Raw genomic sequence first — 7154 nt, 5'->3', positions numbered from 1 at the left:
GAGCATTCTAATATGTAGAAAAGATCGCGGTGGTGTAGTGGATGAGGTGTCCGCCTAGCGATCGGGAGTTCGTGGGTTCGCTCCCTACTCTGGGGGTGTTCTCATTATCTCCCCCATAGACACCTAGTACTGGTTCTTCCCAGGAAACGGACTCGATAATGTCCCTCTGCCTATAATACTCGAAAGAGCGGTTGGCAGTAATCAGAGATACATAGATATGCAAACTACTATACAAAACATTTACCCTAGAGCATGCAGTACATTAAAGCATGACTGACACATTTACACAACCTACTCGTTGTATCGGTATTGTGTGCTTTTATTGAAAATGAAGCAACGCAACAACACGTAAACTTTGACTCCCATGCCAGTCAGATATCACATCCTTTTCGAAGTTAATGAGGCCCTTCTGCGCCTGAAGCTGCATTATTTTAGGACCCTGATTTTGTTCTAGCACTCATTCCTTACTAACTTACGCTCAACTGGTAATTGTCTGCTCGGGTATTACTTCAATGTACCCCGGGTACTCTTAAGTATACTTAAATGTACCCCGAGTAAGGAAAACATACTAACAAGTACCCGGCCAATTTAGCCTGTACCCGAGTTTTATTCCCGCCCAAAGTCCGATGTCGTAGAACGCGCGAAGGAATACAAAACAAAATTCTCTTTGAACAAAACATTCTTCAACATGTTTTTGAGTAGTTATTTTCGATAATGTAGAGGCCATTCAACAAAATATTGACATAATTATTAGCATAATTAATTTGAAAAAGCCTACAACGACAAATGTATCGTGAAAATTCGCGGGGCACGTTTCAGTACATTTCCCGTACCCGGGGTACATTTCAGTATACGTAAGAGTACCCGGTAGTACCCAAGCCGAAAATGACCAATCGAGCCTTACTAACTACACTCGCAAACGTTGGGACGAACTTGAATTGTAACTGCATTCCATGTATCTATTTTTATTTGAAAACTTTAGGTGTGGTCTAGTCCTGTGGGGAAACCGGAGTACCCTAAGGAAACCCTACTAATCGATTAACTATGAATTATATATTACTTAACTGTTGAATTAGACATAAGATAACTTCACATTGCATGCTAAATATAATTATTTAATAAAGAATGACGTAACGACGAATCAGTTGTGTGTACTTATACATGTGTGCCCTTTTAAGCCGGCTGTACTAACTTGATCGTGCAGGTGTGAACAAACACAACTCAAACCAACAGTTTTACATATTTATATATTATGATTATAATCACGTTGACCTAGTTCTCTCTCTCTCTCTCTCTCTCTCTCTCTCTCTCTCTCTCTCTCTCTCTCTCTCTATATATATATATATATATATATATATATATATATATATATATAGCCGGGAAACAACCCGTCTATTGCGACATTCTATACATGGAAGATGTCTTCCCTACGTTATTGTCGGCTATTGCGATGTAATTTACCATTGAAATCTGCCATTTCGGCTTGCTTACGCAATAAACGGTCTATTAATAGAAACAAGAAATATCTTTTAAAAAGATATACGGCGTTGATTGTGGTTGCAGTTAATGAAAGGTAAAGACTTCAATGAATGAGATCAAAGATAGCGAATGTCTTTTTCTGTGCAGTTCTTAGCTGCAGCAAACGCAGTACGGGATGATACGCGGAGTTTTCGCGGCTTATTTTACATTATTACATATTGCTGGTCATAAACGTATAGATACAAAACAGAAAACCAAAAGAAGAATGGAAGTGAAATTAAAACATATGAGTCAACCGGCCACACGCGAAGTATCCGTATATATTTTAAATATTTATACGCGCGTTCTTCGAACAAACCTGTTTTAGTGGTTTGTCTGGCGTTGCTATTTGATTCGACTTTGAACAGTATCGAGAATCATTGCGCTCATGCTTAATTCATTAGTCAATATGATGGCATAACTCTTGTTAAATTAATTAAAAATAATATTTATCGTGGTATTGTTGCAAAACACATTAAGAATCTATTATTGACATACCATATGATATCGCTGGATATCTTCATTTAACATCTGTCTGGTCTAAAGAAAATTCCAGTTCACCTAGTTCACGCTATAGCGTCTTTATTATGTAACGATTATTTTCCTGGCCGCGAACTCCGATCAGCACATAGGGTAGAGACGCAGCGATGACCATAAGATATACAGCGTTGATTGTGTTTGCAGTTAATGAAAGGTAAAGACTTCAATGAATGAGATCAAAAATAGCGAATGTCTTTTTCTGTGCAGTTCTTAGCTGCAGCAAACGCAGTACGGGATGATACGCGGAGTTTTCGCGGCTTATTTTACATTATTACATATTGCTGGTCATAAACGTATAGATACAAAACAGAAAACCAAAAGAAGAATGGAAGTGAAATTAAAACATATGAGTCAACCGGCCACACGCGAAGTATCCGTATATATTTTAAATATTTATACGCGCGTTCTTCGAACAAACCTGTTTTAGTGGTTTGTCTGGCGTTGCTATTTGATTCGATTTTAACAGTATCGAGAATCATTGCGCTCATGCTTAATTCATTAGTCAATATGATGGCATAACTCTTGTTAAATTAATTAAAAATAATATTTATAATGGTATTGTTGTAAAACACATTAAGAATCTATTATTGACATACCATATGATATCGCTGGATATCTTCATTTAACATCTGTCTGGTCTAAAGAAAATTCCAGTTCACATAGAACGCTATAGCGTCTTTATTATGTAACGATTATTTTCCTGGCCGCGAACTCCGATCAGCACATAGGGTAGAGACGCAGCGATGACCTGTATGTAAACTCTGACATTCACACACAGTGGCCGCAAATTGACCCGATATACCTCGCGAGTTGAAATGCAATGCATTAAAGTGAGTCTTCGCTTCGCTTCCACTGCTCTCTATACTTTAACATGTTAACATGTTGACAGGAATATTAGTACTTAATATGAGAAAATAGCCTTTAAGTGCAAACGTTCTCGCGCTGAAAATCTTCTGAAAATAAAAGGTGGACGCACAAACTGTATTGATGTAAAACTGTTCTATCTATTAAGCCTTTTTATTAAAATTGTTTCATGCTGAACACGCAGTAAAACAGTGTTACAAAGACGCGGACATGTTTCCAATGTTCTGGTCGTATTCTCAAATCAGCCAATGCAGTCAATGAAGTGTATTCATCTGTACTTGGCCGCGGGAAGTTTTATTTGAATTCTATTGGACGCTAACAAAGGTCAGGCTAAGTTGAAAAGCTGGCTTAATACAGCACGCCGAAAAAAGGCGGTAGAAATTGACTCGGGTTATGAAAGCGTCACGCGTTAGTACGTACATTGATCGGATATTTTCCGAAACTTACACAACATAATTTAAAATAAGATTTTGGTATTTAAATTGTACTGCGTAGCATTTTACAATAATAATCTTCAATAAAAATCATCCTATGCCATAATTTCAGAAGTATAATTGTACATATTCTTTGACGATAATTTCTACAAAATTTAAAACACATAGTTCTGTTTCATTTGCATAATTTACGCATGCTTTACAATTTCATATATGTCTTCATGATAATAGTTTTCTTCAATCATACAATAATAATCATTTTAAAGATAATTTCTACACAATTTAATAATATAAATTCTGGTTTTATTAATGTCTTTATGATTATAGTTTATACAATAATACTCATGATCTATATTACTAATTTCTGTGTGATTTATTATTTGTTCTACGAAGATAAAAATGTGTCTATATCTGTTTTACACGTATTCATTACGTGACACAATATAACCTTCAATTCAAAGTAATCAGGCTCGAAATCAACTCATGTTGACACCTCCTCTCCTCTCCTTATTGTGAGTTCAGTCCCTATGTAAAAGTAATTCGTTTTGTCATGTATATCGCCGTCTCTTAAAGCGAGATTATACGATTTTTTCAAATATTTATGAATTTATATAAAATGTGTAAACAAAACTTATTATACATATATAACAATATAAATTAAAATAAAAGTTAAGAAGAAACATGTGTCGAAAAATGCGAAATAAGCCAGATATTTAATTCTGAAATCGAAAATGTCTGTACAGTCGAATTCGCCAGCATGTATATCATGCATGTACGATGTGAATCTAAATTTAGTTTTACGGTTCATTTTAATTTCCTGCAAAGATACATATTCAAACGACACACGAACACTAACTCTGATCCTAAAAAATGACGAATGCTTCGGATATTGTAGGAAAATATGTACGAAATATCTTCGTCACAATCGGCTCGGGGCGCTAATTTGACTTTGCTGCATTTTATGAAATTCGTCTTCAATGTATAATTTTTCTTGCCTATTTTGTGTTATTTTATCAAAATATTACAATTTAACACATATGAAAAATAGTATAATCTCGCTTTAATAAAATGGGATTGCCATTGGTGACACTGTTTTTTTACTTGATCGCTTTTATTGCACTTGAATTGTTATTGACGATCCTGGAACAGCATCGTCCAAGGTATCATAACCATAAAAAAAAATCATAATGGCGACCTATGTAAAAGACCGAGCCAGTCCGATTGAGATAACTCGATTTTTCAGTTACTTCCCTTTTGCATTCGCCACTGCGTAGGAGATTGCTCGTCATTGATAACATTCTCCTAGCAGAGTTGTCGTTCGTGTTTCAACATTCAACAATGGCCGCCCCCATGAGAGTCTCGATTCAAAACTTTGTAACTGCTAAAATTGGCTTGTTTCGCTATTTAGAAGCTGTCATTTAGGATATATGAATTATTTATTCACTAAATCTCCGCTTATGACAACAATAGTTGGAATTCGAAGGATATATACTCGATGTGAATGAAGGACTTTCTGGATTGTAACAGCTTGACACGGCAAAACTGGCATACTGGTATTTTTAGTTATCAATATAAGTCACATTGTGCTTTATAAATTGTATTCGAGCATTTTGCGACTTATTGAATGACTATGATACCCGATATCAACATTTCCTCGGGGATTTGCAGATCACCAAGCTGTTCTGAAATTCAACATTGATTTCAAACTCTTTACTGGTTCGTACTCTTTCTTATTGTTAGTACTTTTTATCACTTTAAAGTTAAATGAACTGTGTCACAGAGACATTAAGGCGATTGTGGCCAGTTTGGATCTAGATCAGCCTGCAGTCGCTTGAATGCTGTTTGCTTAAAAGCGTTTTTCTGACAATAACAAATAATTTAATTGGATACTGATTTGACTGCGCTTTTCCTGTGACCTGGCTCAAATAATAGAATTGCCATTAATCAAATTATTTATTTCGAACATTAATCAATTGTTTTTCTTGTTTCTCGGGATCAATGACTCCAGCACTTTCCTGTTGATAATTGAATACTGCTAAAGGCGTTGCTAGGGTGCGTGAGAGATGTTGCACCTTCCATTATCGCTCGATTGTTCATTGTCGGCTCGGGTACTACGTACATGTACCCCGGGTACTCTTAAGTATACTTACATGTATCCCGGGTACGGTAAATATACTAAAATGTACCCGGGAAATTTAACCCTAAATCAGTCGTTGTCGACTATTTTTTTGTAATTACACATTTATGTCAATTTTCTGTAGAATTGCCTCTATATTATCGGAACACATACTCAAAAAGCATGTTGATGCAGTGTTCTTTGAAGAGAAGTGTGTTTAAGATAATCGGTTGCGCGTTTTACGACATCTGATTTTTGGCGCGAATACAACTCGGGTACAGTCTAATATGGACCGAGTACAATTACGTTTATTTACCGTACCTGGGGTACATGTAAGTATACTTAGAGTACCCAGGGTACATGTAAGTATACTTAAAAGTACCCGGGGTACATGTAAGTAGTAACAGAGCCGACAATGACCAATCAAGCTCCATTATCCCTCATGAACCGACTCAAAAAACCGAGTCGGCAATATTTGACTTAATTTTTGGTTTGGTTGCTCTCGAGGGATCGAAAATTTCAGAATCTTCCTAAAAGCCCTACGGGTTTGATCCCCAGAAGCGACATTGAAAACTAGCATACTTTGTTATCTAAAAGGCTGCTAAACCTGATATACAATGATAATGTGAATTTTCTCTCACATGATGTTCATCAGTCATATTATATAAAAACTTACAGCAGTAGTAAACAACTGGACAATAATTAATGAACGCATCTTTCATTTGTCTTTGACACTTTGATTTTGACATGGCCTAGATTTAAATATGTGACTGGACTTTAACAGCACTCTTGTAACAGAGCTAACGTTTAAATGTACCATTGAAGATCACCTAAATCCAGATTTGCTATTATAGACGTGTGAAAAGTTTTAAGGGTGTGACAAGTAAGCAAAAATTGGTCATTACCCAGAGGCCACAACTGATCTATGACTGTATTAAAACAAGAAAAATCAGTGCCTGATTTAGATTTCCTTAGATAGTTCAATAAAAACTAATTTCATAAGCCTGGTAACAGTTTAACGGTAATGCTACCAATGTGTCACACCAGGGCCTTGAATTTGAAATCTAGGACATGCATGGTCATTTCTTCATGAAATCAGGACACAAAATTGTATTTTAAGTCCTTAATTGACCTGGCTATAGTTCTCAGATTATTATAAGCTCAATCAGTATATTTATATCATTATTTATGCTTTGTGTATTGTAAACATATACACCATCATGCAGTTACATGATAGCAATAAATAATATCAAAGCTACCCATACTATAAAGGTCATTGACAAAGCCTATGGTCAAAATGTGAACACATTGAGTGTAATCGCCCTCTCGTGCCAGCAAAAACAACACGTTGACAGGTTGTCATTTTTGACAGTTCTACTTTCACTTTCATTTTGTGATATCAAACTATTAACAATTATGTGGCTGAGAAAAATATCGCCATTGCTTTTTATGCCCCCGGTAGGGTGGCCTATATCAGTTGAACTGTCAGTCAGTCAACCAGTGTGTCAGTCTGTCCGTCCGTCCGAAAACTTTAATGGCCATAATTTTTTTAATATTGAACATAGCAACTTGATATTTGGCATACATGTGCATCTCATGGAGCTGCACATTATCAGTTGTGAAAGGTGAAGGTCATCCTTCAAGGTCAAATGTCAAATATAAAGCGTCTGTCTGTCGGTCCG

This window comes from Dreissena polymorpha, chromosome 1 (assembly GCF_020536995.1).
Source record: "Dreissena polymorpha isolate Duluth1 chromosome 1, UMN_Dpol_1.0, whole genome shotgun sequence".
In the NCBI taxonomy this organism is placed as follows: domain Eukaryota; kingdom Metazoa; phylum Mollusca; class Bivalvia; order Myida; family Dreissenidae; genus Dreissena; species Dreissena polymorpha.
Note: the sequence above shows the minus strand (reverse complement) of the source record.